Below are 19,707 nucleotides of genomic sequence, written 5' to 3' on the forward strand. Positions count from 1 at the left end.
AGGGACAAAACTAGAAATAAATCCTTTAACAGCTACCGCTTGTGTTCTGTTACGGAGATACGACTCCAGCCATCTTAGAAGATCTCCTTGAATACCGATACGCTCAAGTTTAAATAATAGTCGAGCATGCGAAATTTTATCGAACGCCTTTGAATAGTCGGTATAAATTGTGTCTACCTGGTATCCATTGTTTAAGGCATCCATTACTTCATCTAGAAATTCGCAAAGGTTAGTTTCCGTCGAGCGTTTATTTACAAATCCATGTTGCTGTGGAATAATTAGTGGTCGTAATAAAGGAAATAAAGTGTCATAGATAATTTTTTCAAATAATTTTGGGATGACCAATATCTTTGAAATCCCACGATAGTTTTTAATATTATGTCTGTCACCACTTTTAAAAATGGGAACAATTAAAGACATTTTCCATATTGATGGTAAACTACCTGAATGTAATGATTTCCTAAAGAGTATATCTAAAGGTATTGAAATTTGTCTACTACATGCCTTCAGTAAAATTGGGTGTAAATGATCGGGACCACTTCCTTTGGTTGGGTCAAGTTTTAACAAGTACTTTTCTACCTTTTCACGTGTAATGTCTATTGTTCTCGCAAAAGTTTGAGTATAGCTTAATGGTAAGTTATCATGGCTGAATCGGCTGTAAAAACGGAGCTAAAGAATGTGTTAAACATATTAGCTATCATTTGACCGTCTGATCCAGTATCATCATCATAGTACATACAGTCTGGAATGCAATTACTACTTCGCTTAGATTTTACAAATGCCCACAATTTTTTAGAATTGTTATAAATATTATTTTCGGCCTTATTAATAAATAAATCATAGCATTCTGCTTCTAAACGTTTTGTTTCACGGCGTAATTCCGAGAACCTATCATAATCACTAGATCTTCCGTATATTTTCCATTTTTTATGAGCTTTCAGTTTTTTCTTAATTAACTTTATTAAAGATCTAGAGTACCACGACGGAAACGTATCATTTTCATGCACTAGTTTTGTAGGGACAATTCGATCTATAATATGGTTAAGTATAAAATAAAATTTTCCTACGGCACATGTTATATCTTCTGATGAGAGCTCTTCAACCCAGTCAATTTTTGATAATTCATCATTAACTGCATTATAGTCGGCGTTGTGATAACAACGAACAACACGAGTCGGTGCTCGTAAGTACATGTTATTTTTTTCACTCTCAACCTTCACCACTAAGGATGGATGATGACCGTCTTCTGGCAATGCTAATGGTTTTGCTAAATATATAGTAAACAAACATTGCATGTGCACAAAAGTATTTAACTTAATCCTGTTCTCAACAAATCCTCACTAAGTACGTGGCCATTGCAGTGCTACCGAAGTTAAACCACTTTGGACATTTTTGAAGTTTTTAGGTCAAACTAATCGCGGCGAACAAGCACAAAGTCCTTTAATTGTTACATTGTTTAAATTTAATACGTAATGTTACTGAAATTTAACTATATAATAAATATTAATTACAAATTATTTATTCCATAGTGCGATTTTCCACGTACAAAGCTTCCTTGTGCCTTCAACAAAAACCTCCAAAAAATTCGCGGACACCTTCCTTAAAGGCCGGAAACGCTCCTGTGATTCCTTGTGGCAAGAGAATGTGGGCGGCGGTGATCACTTAACACCAGTCGTCAGGTCATCCTTTACTATAAAAAAGAGAGCCTATTTTTATAAACACAGGATGAAATCGATAAGGTTCACTTTTAATGAGATAGGTGATTATAATGAGAAAAGTGACGAGGGGCAGGTAAAGATACGCCCTGCCCATAAAAAAACATAATTTGGAGTAGTGTCTCAATTACGCTCATCGCTCTTCGAGACATACGATGTTAACTAAACTATTTGGCTAAGTAGAGTTAGTAAGTCTTTTATTAACAATACTTATTATTAAACATAAAAAATTTTATCTCTCAGAAAAATCAACATCCATAATTTCAACGACTCTTTCATCATCTTCATTGCCAGCATCATCATCGCCCATCTCTTAAACTGATATAATAGGTTAATGATAGCTGAAGTTAAAAACAAAATAATAAAATTTAAAAAAAATATATTTATCTATCCACACACACTATAGGTGCGTCTCGTAACGGTGTCGCGAGTCCAGAGATTTTATCTCATCTAAAAATATGCGTATCGCTCTAAAAGAAATTTGCACTTCGAAAAATTCTTATGATTTCCCAATTGTTCAAAAATATTTAGTAAAAGGACAATGACCTCTTACGTACGGAATTCGGTCTTAAGTTGACAATAATTCTATATATATTATAGACTCCGCTTTACTATATTATAAATAAATGTTATTTTTAACAAAAAACGGAGTTTGTAAGTAATTAGGCAAAAACGGAAATAACCTACAAATTATATATAACCTAATTAATTAAATTCATTCAAATTATAAAAACTTATCACATGTGTTTGCTATTTATTTTGCTATTTAATAATTTGATTACGTAACTCGTACATAATTTGTTTTTTTTTTTGAGTGGAGGTAAATACATTTACATATTGAGAGACCCACAGAGAAAATACATTACGAATTATATTTTCTTCCTCTCCAAAAAGAGAAATATGTACGAGTTACGTCCATAATTAAATGAAAACGTAACGTGAATATTTTGACTTTATACAGAAGTAATACGTAGTGATTATTGATTTACTTTTTTTTAACATCATTCCGGATACGAAAATAAAATTCCATGAGTGAAAAGATTCTAAAAGTGAGAAAATAGGCCAATCTCCTTTATAAATTACGAGCATCATAGCCTCAGATTATGAATATTTCTTGAATTTTGACCTTATCTCGAATAATAGTAATAGTACATTGTTGTAATGGGCTGAATTCCTACCATCTAGTGACCAATGGTCGTGTTTTCATTTCAGAACATGAAAATTAGTTTTCAACGCCATCTGAACGTGAGCGAAGGAACTACTAACACTACATGTAAGGGTTGTGTATTTTGCACCCTCTACAACATTCAAGAAACAGGCGCTCGTTTATGAAATTATCCTGCAACCTATGTCATATTCAGAAAGCCCGATAGAGGGCGCATTTTACAAATATAGTATCTTGAATAGGGCCCTTTCTGATTATTTTATATTCTAAAAATAGAAAGATTTTTGAATGGTGCTATTCATTATTATTAGGGTAAACTACTCAATTATTGGTTTATTAGCGGTTTCTATATCAACAATTGTTTGCATTAAATTCCTTGCATTTTTGCAAATAAAAAAGCAGTCTCGTGCCAGATTTTGGCGAGACAGCGCGTCCTGAGGCTGCCTTGTGTAGAGGCGAAACACGTGTCGAATTGTTGAAAGACAAATATTGGCGGAATTAACACTAAAGAAAACTCAAATCATTTGTATAATTATGGATTTCCGCAAAGTAACGCCTACTTCAATAAATAAAAAAGTGTCAAATATATATTTAAAATGGTAATTATAATAAACCACGTCAAATGTCTTATATCTTTAAACGAGCAATTCTTGTATATACATATATTCTGAATCACGGAAACGGCTCCAACGATTTTAATGAAATTTAGCAGGTAAACAGGTAGTTTCGGGGGCGAGAAATCGATCTAGCTAGGTTTCAATTTTAAAAAATGTAGTTTTATCCGTGTTTTAATGAGAAACAGCTACAATAGTATCAGAACACAAAGGTAATTTTCGCTAAAAACAAGACTATAATAATATAGGAGAAGACTGGTTCGAATCTAGATGTCCTATTAGTTTTTTTTGTTCAGGTTTTATACATTCTTAAATGTACGAGCAAGGCTCGGTCGTCCGGATATTATACACAAAACATCGTAATTATAACAAATCTCAGGATCATTATTCATTATCCACCTAATTTTAAGGATATTGAGCGACTCAAGTACTCAACGCTCATCAAACATTGTAGGTACTCTGGGATTGCTTTCGCCTGGGGTACCTACCTACCTTAGCACTCTCGCTAATGATTCTCTCAGTTCAATGACACTATAATTGAAGTACCAACTCACAGATGGATTACTGTACACAGTTCACACCACTACATTCGTTATTTATGCAACTGTTGTGCAATAAGGGGTATTAAAATACGAATGTGGGCTTTTAAGACTATTTACACCCATTATTTATTTATTTATTTGTATAAAGAAACTTACAGCTATTTATATTACATAAAGGTATGATAATCGATAAATATTACACTAGCCAAAATAGTTCCTAACGATGCTTATTACATATTGAAGTTTTAAGACTTATTAAAAATAATTACAAAAAAAAACTCAAAAGTTTAAAGAGCCTTTAAATTCACTGATACAAATATAACCTTTAGATACCAATTTTTTTAACAAAATATACAAAATCGTACTTATTACATCGAAATATGTATATGTGATTATAACAGTCATTGTGTGTTCTGCAAGTTCTGATAAGAAATCTATTCTTACAATAATTAGTCCTAAAGAATGGCACTAAAAATATTTGATCGGTGGAGCGATGACCCATTATTGGATATTTGAAGCAAATACGACTAAGTGTAGGAGTGGAGAGTCAACAAAGTTGTTTATTATTTTGTAGAAGAACGTCTATTATATGCTAACATTAAAACAGCCAGTCCTAGTAGTAATCTAATATCATCCATTACTAATTATATACAAATAAATTAAGTGTTATTACAGCGTTTAAACTATCTGGCAGTGTGCTGTCAAAATTTGAATCGCTCATTTTTTGTAAGACAAATCAATAAAAATATCGAAGAAAAATGGCGGGGAATCGAATAAACTATTTTTTTTACGGCGCGCGACGTTCTGGTAGTGTGGAACGCGCGTAAAATATTCTTTTTTTGAATTTCATACAGATTCCACCGAGGAGCAATAAGAATATGGCTGTCTATTGAAACTCTTTGCCGTTCTGTTTGGATGATAGTAATGGTTATTATGACATTGGGTATTTTAATGTTGGCAATAAGCTAACTGTTTCAGAATCTTTAAAAGAGGATTTAAAGCATGGGTGTAGTTAAAAAGCTATAATAGTACGTATAATTGAATAGGTAATTAAAATGGCTTCAACTCTAAAAGTTGGGGGATTTTAGTAATATTTTATGTGGTTCAATTGCACGCATTGTGGCTATTTCTTGGAATAGCGGCGTTCAGGAGGAATACTGACAGACGGACAATAGAACCGCAGTACTGTCTCGCCTTACTGAGTACACCAAGTTCTTAAAAACTAATTGAGCCTTATCTTCCAACTGACCACGGATCTGAACGTCGCTCGAAAAATCAACGCCGAGTATGCCGATACAAGCTGTGTCAGAGGAGTGATCTCGACTCGATGGAATACGACAAAGGAACCGGTGAACGCACAAATCTGTGCCTTAGGGTTAACGTCGCTTACCAGTGGGAGGCTCCTTTGCACAGGATGCCGGCTAGATTATAGGTACCACAACGGCGCCTTTTTCTGCCATGAAGCAATAATGTGTTTCGGTCTGAAGGCGCCGTAGCTAGTGAAATTACTTTGTTTTATTTATCAAAACAAAATTATGCTTCTACAGTTTTGAGACAAATTTGCTTCAATCAAATAAATGATGAAAGGAGAATGTTATGTATAATGTATACTATGGCTAGAATAAATGCGGCACACGCTTAACGGTGAACATTATTGACAATCGACCCTATGTCTACCTCGAGGTTTCCGCGCGCGCGTAACTATATCTTTAAACCGAACACCTGATAATACGTACGAAAACCATAAAAGTACGACAATGTCCAATCGATTTGTAAAACGCCAGATTTTTTTCATTCAATATATTTTGTTTCTATATCTGCTTCAATAGCTACTGTTACACGTCAGGAAAAGGCGGTGCTAAGAAGGTATCCTATTTTTTTTAATAAGACGAGTAGGACGTTCAGCTGATGGTAATTTATCCACCCTGCCCATTACAATGCAGTGCCGCTGAGGATTATTGAAAAAAAAAATTCCGAGCGGCACTATAACTGCGCTTGTCACCTTGAGACAAGATGTTAAGTCTTATTTCCACGTAATTTCACTAGCAACGGCGCCCTTCAGACCGAAACTCAGTAATGCTTGCACATTATTGCTTCACGGCAGAAATAGGCGCCGTTGTGGTTATCTAGCCATTATCCCATTATCTAGCCGGCATCCGGTGCTAAAATACAATGTTAAATCACAACAGTTAATTTTTTTAAATCGATTCAAAACAATTGATAAGCCATGTAATTCTAACATGCCAAATTTCTACAATCGTTACTTCGTTAAATAAACAATCGTGTTTCTAGTTTAATTTAACGACTCCATTGGTAATAAAAGCGCACTACGGAATAATTTTGTTATAAAGGAGACTAGCCGCCTAGGTATAAAATTAAAATAGTTATTTATTCAACAACCTGTATAGCCGTGTGGTTAGCGATCCTACCTTCTAAGCTAGAGGTCCCGGGTTCGAATCCCGGCAGGTGCAAGCATTTATATGATGAATATAGATGTTTGTTTCCGAGTCATGGATGTTTAAATGTATTTATGTATGTTTATATGAATTTATGTATGTTTAAGTAAGTATATTGTATTAAATATTTAATGATACTAATTAGTAATTACTGGCTGACCTAGCAAACGTTGTATTGCCGATATTAAAATCGCGATGCAAAAATAACTGTTGATCGTAGATGGGTGAAAATTTGAATTTGTATGTACTTTTTAATGCTGACTCATAATCAAACATATTTTTAAAAAATGTCAAAAAAATTAAAAAAATTAATTTCGTGCGGACCACCCTTAGGGTGGTCCGCACATTGTACATTTAGGGGGATGAAAATTAAATATTGTCCGATTCTCAGACCTACCCAATATGCACTCAAAATTTCATGAGAATCGGTCAAGCCGTTTCGGAGGAGTTCAATGTTTAAGGCGGCCATCTTGAATTTCAAAAATAATCACAAAATCGTTATCTGCACCCTCGAGAACCTCGGACACGATATCCATGTTGTTGAAATCATAATTTTGTACGGCGGCCATCTTGGATTTCAAAAATGATCACAAAATCGTTCTCTGCACCCTCGAGAACCTCGGACACGATATCCATATTGCTGAAATCATAATTTTGTGCGGCGGCCATCTTGGATTTAAAAAATGATCACAAAATCGATATCTGCACCCTCGAGAACCTCGGACACGATATCCATATTGCTGAAATCATAATTTTGTGCGGCGGCCATCTTGGATTTCAAAAATGATCCCAAATTAGTTCTCTGCACCTTCGAGAATCTCGGACACGATATCCATAGTGTTGAAATCATAATTTTGCGCGTAATATAACATTTATCTCATACGTCGATAAAAAAGATTTACTTCAAAAATGCATAAAAAATATTATCACAGTAATTCCGTACTCTAGCACAACTGTAAGTTTTAAAAAATATTACGCGGTACTTCTGGGTCGGCGGTCGTTGACCCGCATCGCTCGGTTCGTTCTCAGCCATGCCCGACGCCCGTGTCCATGCGTACCTATCGAATCTAACGTTCGCGCAATTTTTACCTAAAGTGTTGGGAAAACCTCGCCTTAACGCGGTGTGATTCCCGGATGTATAGTCGCGTGGGGTGCGAAATTTAAATCACTTTGCCTCACGCGAGTTTTCACGTAGCAATAGCGACCTTTTCGTGCGTTATTTTCTTAATTTTTAGCAGTATCTGGCCATCAGAATCAATGATTTGGACAGGGGATTTAATTTTAAATAAAATAAAACATTTTAGTATAAATTTTCCTGTAAATAAATAGAAATGAAGACATCAATTTTGAGTGTTGCGGTTTAAGAAATGTATATAATTTAATTTGATTTTGACAAGATCACAGACACCTACTCTGGAAGCAGTCTCGTAAAATAATTTTGAAGGTAATCGAAACTCAATAAAAAATCTTTATTTTTATCCTTATAAGCCTTATAAGAAGGTTATATGAGGACGGCACCCCGATTGTTCAAATTAAAATATTATAATATCGAGTGATTTTGTGCTAATCTGATCGAAAAAGAAAAAAAAAACTGTAAAAAAAGACCCTCGATTTGTTAGTGTTGGAGATTTATTTTTTATTTAAGTATGATGAAAGATTATGTAATAAGGCCGTCTTTAGTTTGGTAGGTTAATTAAGTGCTTATCGAAATCTACATATTTTTAACCGACTTCAAAAGGAGGAGGTTATCAATTCGATCGGTATTTTTTTTTATGTATGTACACCGATTACTCTGAGATTTATGATCCGATTTACGTAATTCATTTTCGTACTTTTGTTCGATGCGAAATAGATGCCATTTGGTCCCATAAAAATTTTACATAGTTTGGACCAGTAGTTTTCACTTTATGAACATTTAAACGAAAATTTTTGTCTACCTGGATGACATAATTTTTTTCTGTATACGGCCTTTTAATTTAATGAAAACCTTTTCGTAGTCGTAGTATTGGATCAGTTATGTCAACAATCATAACGGGGGGCTAATCATTAGATAAAAAAAAATATTGAATTACGCGTTACTTTGCCGAAATCTATAATTACACAAATGATTTAAGTTTTCTTTAGTGTTAATTTCGCCAGTATTTGTTTTTAAAACAATTCGACACGTGTTTCGCCTCTACACGAGGCATCCTCAGGACGTGTTGTCTCGCCAAAATCTGGCACGAGACCTCTCGTCACAGAGGACAGTCTCGTCTTAAAACTTAAATCATTTGTATAATCATTAGATATTTACATAATATCATCCAAAAGAACTTTGAATTTGACGCAATTGTATGCGGCTCTCCATACAGTCATGTGTATTCTCCTTTATTTACCCCCGACGCCATAATCGTTGTTTTATGCTATCGTAGTCGTAGATATCGAATAGAACGATTTGATGCGCCTTTTTTCTATTTGAAACCTGAGGGCCTACCACCAACTTTTAATAAGCAATGCGATTCCGATGCAGTTTCATTTAAGTACCTAAACTGAATCGCTAAAATTCGTACCATTTAGTGCCTTTTACTGGATCCCTTAAAAAGAATGAACGAAATAAATTTGTCTGTGGTAAGAAAGAGATGACGCTCTACAGTCGTTGCATAAGTTTGTCTCTCTTACTCGAACCATATGCGTTGCGTTTCGAAACCTAAAATTATATGATATTAGCGGTTTTTTTGCGTAGAAAATACTAAAAAAACATTTTAAAATTGCGCTTTATAGCGTCAAATTATAAACCATTAAGCCTTTTTTTTGTACTTATTTAATAAAAGTACTATAAATAAATATAGCTCTTTGAATTACAAATTAAATGTTTGCTTATGTGTTTTCGTAAAAATAACGAGTTATGAACGCACCTCCATTGATGTTGACCTAATCACGTCGTAGTACGAAATAGCAGATCAGTTCATTTTAGGTTGTCAATTGAATCGCAATAAGAGTTCATGGTAGGCCCGCTGATGTGATTAGTTCTTAGTTACTCATTTACAAGTTTTTCTTACCGAATTCACATAAAATGTTTAACATACAATATATTTTAGGCACATGTATAAATTCGCGAGGATATTTTCGCTAAACCGCCATTCGCGTGAACACACTGGATTCAAATCCATGTAAGCCCAGAGCAAGTTGTTAATCTCACACAAAACCTTTGAATTTCTCCGCCAGGATGAGTACGTTCCTCACAATATTTTCCTTCACCATAAGAGCTTCGAACAGTGCCGGATTAAGCAAACTACGGGGCCCGTATGTAAATTATATGGAGGGCCTTTGACTTTCTTTTGTATAAGAATTATTTACTAAATACGTTTATTTTTGGAGTTTACTCCTTAAGAATCGATTATAATATAAGGCGCCCGGTATGAGAAAAATATGGAGAGTAAAACCTGCTCATCAAAATGTCATAGTAACGTTTTGATGCGCATCATCTCTCGCGCACCTTTCACTGAAAATCTGATAAGCACGTGGGTACTAAGTATGTTACAATTCATACATTAATATGACATATATAAACATGTGTGCTTTATAATTATTTAATATTGAATTATCAATATAGTTGATACAAATTTATATGAGTTATGCACATAATTAAATGTTTAATTTAATATGGAGAGTATATTTAGCGCATTTCACGCCAAATAGACAATTTTTAACCTAACCTATTATTTTATTTTTTTAATATCTATTTTTTTTTTAATTAATACGCTTTGTAACCGACTCCATTGGACTTGATTTTGTTTAATACCTGTTCAAAGACAATCGTTCTTGAGCAGTAAACTACAGTCGTGCGTCGGAGCTGACACACACACTTTTTTTTTCTTCATTATAAGTAATCGCTAATAAAGTGCCTGTAAGGGCAAATTTCAGTATTAAGATTATATTCAGAATGAGATACACATTCTATATTTTTTGCTTAAATTTTCTGATAAAGCAATTGCTCTGGAAATTTAACTAACTCACACAGTACGTACTTTGACAAAACAAATTTGTTCTTTTTCTTCATTTAATTTTTTGGTATACGTTTTGCATTTCCGGAAGTATAGTGCATTTACAAAAAATGGGAGGTAAAAATATATACCTCCACTCGAACGAAGGGAATTTGAAAATTTATCTTATGAATGGCTCACATTTTGTGTAGGTACCAGTGCACCAGAAGATTAAATCATACAAAATTAAGTATTCATCAATTATTGGAAATTTTATAACGAATACTCGATGACAAAATATATTAGATTAAATTTTTAACTGCACGCTAAGAAAATTTTCGAAAATTCGGGAAGTCTTCTTCTTAAGTCCTAGGAAGCTTTCTTCCTATGTGTGTATGGGTGTGTGTGTGTGTGTGTATGGACGCATGTAAGCCTCTTACATCTTTTGAACAGCCCGACCGATTTTACCGAGGTTAGCGTGATTCGAAAGGGCTTGACCAAACTTATTTCGAATACAATACGGACCGGTACATTTTAAGAAATCTTAAAAAACTACGAATTTTTTTTTCATATGTGTTTTTTTGTAATACCTTTTAAACTGCTTCACCGATCGATTCCAAAAATCTATCAGCTATTAAAACCAAAAAACCACGTCGATCGCTACAAACCCGCCAAAATCGGTTTTTTCATTCATCAGTTATCGTTGACGTAAGAAAACCGAAAAAAGTGTTATTTCCGGGTGCGATCAATTAAAACTCTAAGATTCTTTATAAAATTGCGTCGAATGCCGCCCCAACCACTTGAAAATTGGTTCAGTCATTCAAAAGTTATTAACGTTTGAAAATTCAAAAAATAGTGTTTTATTAAACTATTACCAGACTTTCGAGCACGAAGAGCTCAAAATCGTCATAAATACAATTTGAAGCGTTTAGACATTAGCGGAGAGTTGCAGGGATGGCCTTTAGGTTCAACCCTTTTTCGTTTTTTTTTTTTGTTTAATTACGGTCAAGCGGTGGTCTGGAGACGTGGAGCCCCGAATACGCACAATAATATAGGGCCTGTGTCAGTTTCTAGTTTACACAGATGCTCTTTACGAAGTTTTCTCTTTTGTTATATTTGGCTGTCGGCAAGAACAATGCCTCTCGTTAAAATTACGTGCTCGCTACAATAGTAGGATATTAAGTACTCGTTTTATTCAATGGAACAATACTGAGTAAATAAAGGCTATTGTTTTTTCGAGTACAGTTATGTTATCTGTTGGCTATAAAACTGTGACAGTTTAACGTTTATCTTACAATAGTTATATCTCACTTCATTCCGTTTTGTTCATTTCGATATTTTAGTTTATGGAATAGGAGGACAAACGAGCGTACGGGTCATCTGGTGGTAAGTGATCACCGCCGCCCACATTCTCTTGCAACACCAGAGGAATCACAAGAGCGTTGCCGGCCTTTAAGGAAGGTGTACGTGCTTGTTTTGAAGGTACCCATGTCGTATCGTCCCGGAAACACCGCACAAGGAAGCTCATTCCACAGCTTTGTAGTACGTGGAAGAAAGCTCCTTGAAAACCGCACTGTGGAGGACCGCCACACATCCAGATGGTGGGGATGATATCCTAATTTGTGGCGTGTCGTGTGAAGGTGGAATATTACATAATATGAACTTATAATACAGTCCCATATTCCACCCAATAAGGGAGATTATTTTACGCAATAATTTGTAAGCATTGTGTGCAACAATGCTAATCCTAGCAAGTTTTAATACACCAATATTGAAAACAAAATTTTAGGAACGATGGGACTCGAACACACGACCTCTCGCGTGCGAGTGCTCTTCTAACTGAGCCAACCGTTCGAGTTAATTGTCATAAAGTCTTGTATGCTTTGTTCAACTCTCAGGTTGTGGCTTCATCTACAGTTTAAGTTCATAACCTGTTCAACCCCATTATTTGCATATTGGGAAATTGACTTGAGATGTCGCTCTTGCAAATCTAAACAATTTGTTATATTTGTCGTGGGTTCGAAGCACCCATCGTTCATAAAAAAAAATCAAATTTTATTTGTGTATTAATCCTAGAAGTGAGGCTTATCACTTTAAAAACATAACAAATTGTTTAGCAAATTTTGTTAACAACGTCATACTTTTAAGGTAGCAAATAAGAACGGTCGGTTTCGGGCAAAAGTGAAGAAAAACAGACGGACTTTATCTAATGCTAGCTGACCCGGCAAACGTTGTTTTGCCATATAAAGTATAATTCACGCGATAGTTTCATAAGTAATAAAATATTGCCTATATTATAGCCTGTACATCATTTTGTCTATTGTCAATAGTTTTTGCAGCGCACGCAAAAATAGGTTTTCGATTTTACACCTTGTGTTACAAAATAGCAATTTTATTACGGATCCCTAATTTTGAAAAAAAAAACATAGCCTATAGCCTTCCTCAATAAATGGACTACCCAACACTGAAAGAATCATTCAAATCGGACCAGTAGTACCAGAGATTAGCGCGTTCAAACAAACAAACAAACACTGCAGCTTTATAATATTAGTATAGATAAGAGAAATTTAAAATTAGGAGAGCGCTGAGACCATGATATGTCCACACCTTTGACGCAACTAGAGTACTCATATACGTATGTAGACACGAAAAGTATTTATTTATTTAAGATTACCTACAGAAACTACAACATACATTCCACTATAATTACAACATACTTAAAAAACATATGTGATTCTACTTACAGCCAATCAGACATGCATGAAACATAATTTTATGACAATTGTTTGTCAGCTATAAAGTAATAACAAATTATATAAATCTAACAAATATTTTACAACTACTTCTACACAAATAAGAAGAAAAATATATAAGAACAAATTTAAATTAAATTATTAATTAAAAAAAACATACTTTTTGACGTTGATTGTCGGCTAGATACTAATAACATATTATATAAATCTAAAACATATACTACAACTATTTCTACACAAATAAAAAGAAAAGTACACTTAAAGAACAAATTTAAATTAAATTATTATTTCAAAAATTACAAAGCCTACGCTTAAATTCATTTTCAGAATAATTATGGTTAATGTCTAAATCCTCATTCCTTGAAGACAGATAATTATATGACCGCGAAAGCCTTACTGAAGTACATAAATGAAGTTACAGTTATACCACGGTAGAGCCCAGGACAACCTTCAAGTTGAATTATCCTTTAGTACCCTACGCATTGTCCCTTCGGCCACCTTTAGGGCTGTAAGGATAAGGCACTATTAAAATAAATAGATTGCTTCGCTTCATCCTCATATAACTTTCCGCGACATAGCTGTTACTAATTACAAGTCATAACTAACACACGAGGAACAAGAAATGGCGATAAACAGAAATATTTTTCCTGACCGGACCGGTCCAAACCGGAAAGTAATCGAAACTCGAATTAAAAATTGCACGACTAACTATTGATAAGAGCTGATAAAAACGTAAGTCACGATTATTCGACCAAAAGCGAGACCAATTGATATCTCCTATGAAAAATCTTTGCGTCATTCACCCAAATAGAGAGAGTATTCTGAATTATTACTTTAGGAAGGGGCAAAGATATAAAAAGTCACACACCTCGTAGGATTCTATTGAAAGTGCATTTTGAGAAGTGATGATTTTCAGCAGTGGAAGGCGTCTTTGTACAGAATACCGGCATATTTATACAAGAACGCTTTTTGCTGCGGGCGTGAGGCAAAGTGACCCCACGTGACCATACATCCGGGAATTACTCCGCGTTAAAAAAATAAACAATGCGATCCGGTGCGTTCCGAAGCTCATTTTAGCCTAGCGTATTATCTCATTGTCACAAAAATTTAGTATCTTAATTGTTTCTCTTACCTATAACACTTTTCTCCCTAGTCGTGGTGAAATATCTTTTGTCCATTTATCTTGTTTGGTTCTTATCACATGTCCTGTCCAAGAACTAACTAAACGAACCAATAAAGTTTCGCAAAATTTTCATGCTATGTTCGAGAAAATTCTTAAACACCAAGATAAAGTGTGGTCTTAATTAAGAGCAATTAAGGGCGAGATCTCTTGACCTGCTCAAATGTGGATTATGAATTCAAAGTGAAGCATATGGTTTAACTTTAAATTCATCAATATAATATATACAGTGTTATCGTTTATCTTTAAACGAGCAATGCTTGTATATAATAATATATAATATATATAATCTGAATCTCGGAAACGGCTCCAACGTAAAATTTAGAATACTGGGGATTTCGGGGGCGATAAATCGATCTATTTTTTTTTATGGAATAGGAGGACAAACGAGCGTACGGGTCACCTGGTGTTAAGTGATCACCGCCGCCCACATTCTCTTGCAAAACCAGAGGAATCACAAGAGCGTTGCCGGCCTTTAAGGAAGGTGTACGCGCTTTTTTTGAAGATACCCATGTCGTATCGTCCCGGAAACACCGCATAAGGAAACTCATTCCACAGCATTGTAGTACGCGGAAGAAAGCTCCTTGAAAACCGCACTGTGGAGGACCGCCACGCATCCAGATGGTGGGGATGATATTTTAACTTGTGGCGAGTCGTGCGAGGGTGGATCTAGCTAGGTTTCAATTTTAAAAAATATAGTTGTATCCGTGTTTTAATAAGAAACAGCTACAATAATTTAGAATACAAAGGTAATTTCGCCACTTTAAAAAAGACTATAATAGCCCAGATGGGACGTTGGGTGATCCGGAAAACAGAAGACCGTGGTTCAAATCCAGATGTCCAATATCTTTTTTTGTTCAAGTTTTGATTCTTTCTTTTATCATTCTTAAAATGGGAGCAAGGCTCGGTCGTCCGGATATTTTTTCATAAAGTACACATCTGATATGTGCAGTACTTATCAGTGAAACTAGGTAGGTACCTACTATTTTGTTGGACAGAAAATTATAAAAAAGATTAACAAAATAACAACCGACTTCAAAAACACTATTCGAAAACAATAGATATAATATGCACTAAAAAGTTTAAAAATAATTGAGTATTTTTAAACAACCTAATTATAGTTACTATCATTGTAATTTTTGGAATCGGTGTCCTTCCGCCGCGACCCGCTCTCGCCTCCTCACGACTCAAGCACATCTCACCTATAACTATGTATGTAGTTACAAGCCTATCTTGGGTGACACCGGCTATATTATATCTATTGTTTTCGAATAGTGTTTTTGAAGTCAGTTGTTTTTTTGTTAATTTTTTACGAAAATACTAATTTAATTTAAGGGACAAGACGAACAGGACGTTCAGCTGATGGTAATTGATACGCCCTACCCATTACAATGCAGTGCCGCTAAATATTCTTGAAAAAAAAAAAAAACAAAATTTCTATTCAAGTAATAAATATTCAAGATATTAAGTGTCTTTTGCCCAGTAATTTCACTAGCTATGGCACCCTTCAGCGGTAATGTGTGAGAACAATAATGCTCACACATTACTGCTTCACGGCAGAAATAGGCACCGTTGTGGTACCCATAATTTAGCCGGCATCTTTTACAAAGGAGCCTTCCACTAGTAGCAATAAATCATGTCTAATTGAATTCGGGCCGTTCATTATGAATAACTAAAATAATTATAATATGCTGTTTTCTTAAATAAATATTCACAATTACAATAGTGATAAAAATAAACAAATAAGGCATGCAAGAGAGAAGAACATATCTAACGGAGATACAACAAACTAGAAAAGGTAAGCAAATTTATTGTTATTATAACTGATTTTTATTGTAGAGCTGTTATCAGTCAGCCACATTTACCAGTGGGAGGCTCCTTTGCACAGGATGCCGGCTAGATTATGGGTACCACAACGGCGCCTATTTCTGCCGTGAAGCAGTAATGTGTAAGCATTACTGCGTTTCGGTCTGAAGGGCGTCGTAGCTAGTGAAATTACTGGGCAAATGAGACTTAACATCTTATGTCTCAAGGTGACGAGCGCAATTGTAGGGCCGCTCAAATTTTTTGAGTTTTTCAAGAATCCTAAACGGCACTGCATTATGGGCAGGGCGTATCAATTACAATCAGCTGAACGTCTTGGTCGTCTCGTCTCTCATTATCATAAAAAAAAAACTCTTGACATTAGCTCCTATGTACATTGATTATTAAACCTCTGACTGACACACACACATTGACATTTAATATAATTATTGGTCACACACTATTAGGTTGCCACTGCTTCACCTATAGCTTAATATATTCTAAGACATGCTGGAGACACTGTCTGTGGTAAATAATTAAGCTGCTTATCGTTTTTTTAAGACAATTAGGGACAATCGAGGAGAAGTTCAGCTGATGGTAATTGATTAGTCTTGCCCATTACAATGCAGAGCCGTTCAGTATTCTTGAAAAACCCAAACATTTTGAGTGGCACTAAAACTGCGCTCATCACCTTGAGACAAGATGTCTCAAGGTCAAATCTCATTTACCCAGTAATATCACTAGATATGGGGCTCTTCAGACCAAAACATAGTAATGCTTACATATTACTGCGTGGTACCCATAATCTAGCCCACATCCCGTACAAATTTTGACGACCTGTATAGCCGAGTGGTTAGGGATCCTACCTACTAAGCTAGAGGTCCCGGGTTCGAATCCCGGTAGGTGCACACATTTCTATGATGAATATGGATGTTTGTTTCTGAGTCATGGATGTTTAAATGTATTTATGGATGTTTAAATGTATTTATGTATGTTTACATGAATTTATGTATGTTTATGTAAGTATATTGTATTAAATATATCATTGTCTTGTAACCCAGGCTATATATGCTTAACTTGGGGCATGATAATTTGTGTAAAAAGTGTGTCAATATTATTATTATTATTATTAAAATGAACTTTCCACTGGTTCCAATCTTATGATAGTACCTACCCACCCAGATATAAAACATAATGAAGCACCTTATATAAGTAGAATTTCACTAAGGAATGTGGAGGTTTTCCTTGATTTCTCTCTCTGTTTGTCTGCGGGCTGCATCTCTTAACCGCAGTATTAGTTTTATATAGTACAAAAAATTGTAACCAATTCTATCAAAACTCCCCATTTAAATAAAACAATTTTAAAGGTTTAAAACATGTGTAATAATGTTACATGTTTATTTTAGTTAACTCAAAATTTTTTGTGAAAACGAGATCTGTCTTGAAACATCGGGTTAACTAAAATAAAAATCTAACTTTAACGCAAAAATCTGATGTTAAAACACAGTTACAATTACACACATTTAAATTTTTAGTTTTATTTCAATGTTAAAAACACTCATGTTAATCAAAGAAAATACCAAAAAGTCCCAATCAAATCCTGCTTTCAAATTCCAGCAGCACATGCCAAGTCAAATACCATCCTCACCTAACTTCTAACAAACTTTCTTTCTGGAAATAACCAGGTCAATAACACATGCCATATTTAAGTGTGTGTACCCACATGAAAGGCTGGTAACATGTTTTCCTCTGATGTTGCAAGAGGAAATGAGTGCAACGTAATCACATAACATCGCATGGTCAAACAGAAATATTACATAGCATTAAACACTGACAGATAAACACAGCAATTAGAGGTACAGTCAACTGATTATTAGTTTAATTTTAAAAACCATTTAACTATAAGTTTATTTAATAATTTGATAATAGACCCTAAGGCCTCCTCACTCGATTTATTGTGTATCTCAAATTCAGAGTAAATGACACCATTTTTATGGAAATGCATTTGTCAGACAGTGCATAACCTCCTTATTAATAATCTAATATATAAAATTCTCATGTTGCTGTGTTTGTAGTTAAACTCTTATGAAACGGCTTGACCAATTCTCATGAAATTTTGAGGGCATATTGTGTAGGTCTGAGAATCGGACAACATCTATTTTTCATCCCCCTAAATGTTAAGGGTGGTCCGGTCCACGCCAATTTTTTTTTTTAAATTTTTGACATTTTTTTTTAAATTTGTTTGATTATGAGTCAGCATAAAAAATACATACAACTTCAAATTTTCACCCATCTACGATCCACAGTAACTTTTGTATCGCGATTTTAATATCGGCAATACAACGTCTGCTGAGTCAGCTAGTTAATGTATACCTATAACAGACTTTAGAAAAATTAATTTACTTATTTAATTCTGGTAAAATATGAGTTAAAAATAAGTTTTCACTGGCATCATAACTAATAATAATATTAAATATATAGTATACGATTTAATTACGTGATTATAATGTAACAATAATTAAATATAAATACTTTTACTTCTTGCATATTATGCTGGTACGAGTATAAACACGACCTATTATTCCTCTATATTCTTAAATAGACAACGTAAGAAACTTTCAAAATTAATATTTATTTTAAAATTACACATATTATAATCATAAATTTACCTACCTTTAAATTATTCGAAAATTTAAACTGTTCTATTTTCAAAATATAGAAATTCGAAGATGTTGTATCTGGAACACTGCTATCAGACTTCACACAAACACAAGCACAACACTGTAGACACGTTACAATGATGAATGAATTTCCATTTCACTTAAAAATATTATAACTTACAAAGCATTTAAAAATATTAGTAATCAAAACACGAGAATTGGGAAAAACTAAATCCAAATCCTCAGGCGGTGAGTGGTGACTGATGTCCTGCTGACGGTGACGGCTCACGACTCACGAGTCACGGCTGACATCTGACATGCGCCAGGCCAGACATATTATGACACTGATGACTGATGAGTGGCCACAAAATTTAATATAATGCTCTACAGAGTAAAAAAAGATGGAATAATAAAAATAGGACGACCAGCGACGCATATGGAGCCCTCTGGCACTACCAACGATAACACTAAAATTACCGACTCCGGATTAATTTAAAATGAACCGAGGGAAAATATGAGTATATTATGTATGGTAAAGGATGAGTCTCGTATAATGGTTACTGAATATTTTTTAAGCTGGTTTATATATTTCCCAGTCTGGTTGCGGCCGTAATCGTGAGCGCGCATAAGGTCATTGACACCTGCTACGACAATGAATAACTCGAAAATATTAAAATGTTCAAATTGTAATATTGTAATATGTGAAGTTTTGGCTTTTGTACAAAATAAATTAGACGTGAATAAGCGGCCGAATACAAGAAAACGCCAAGGGAAGTCATTGCGGAATATAGAAGACATAATCTGTCTATTTAAGGAAACGGACCCTGAACTGGTACCAACTTTTGTAGCCAAGAATC

General features: G+C 34.5%; 1 protein-coding gene across 2 annotated transcripts in view; it reads right to left on the minus strand.

The window, feature by feature from the left end:
* The window catches only part of LOC126977939 (probable beta-hexosaminidase fdl), a 174,348-nt gene extending 155,314 nt beyond the window's left edge, over nucleotides 1-19,034 (minus strand). For both annotated transcript variants that reach the window (XM_050826636.1, XM_050826635.1), the window contains exon 1: nucleotides 18,864-19,034. The gene's annotated coding sequence lies outside the window, so the exon portion shown is untranslated. The remainder of the gene's footprint in view (nucleotides 1-18,863) is intronic.
* Between the last annotated feature and the right edge of the window lie 673 nt (nucleotides 19,035-19,707).

The sequence above is a fragment of the Leptidea sinapis genome, chromosome 46 (assembly GCF_905404315.1).
Source record: "Leptidea sinapis chromosome 46, ilLepSina1.1, whole genome shotgun sequence".
Lineage (NCBI taxonomy): Eukaryota > Metazoa > Arthropoda > Insecta > Lepidoptera > Pieridae > Leptidea > Leptidea sinapis.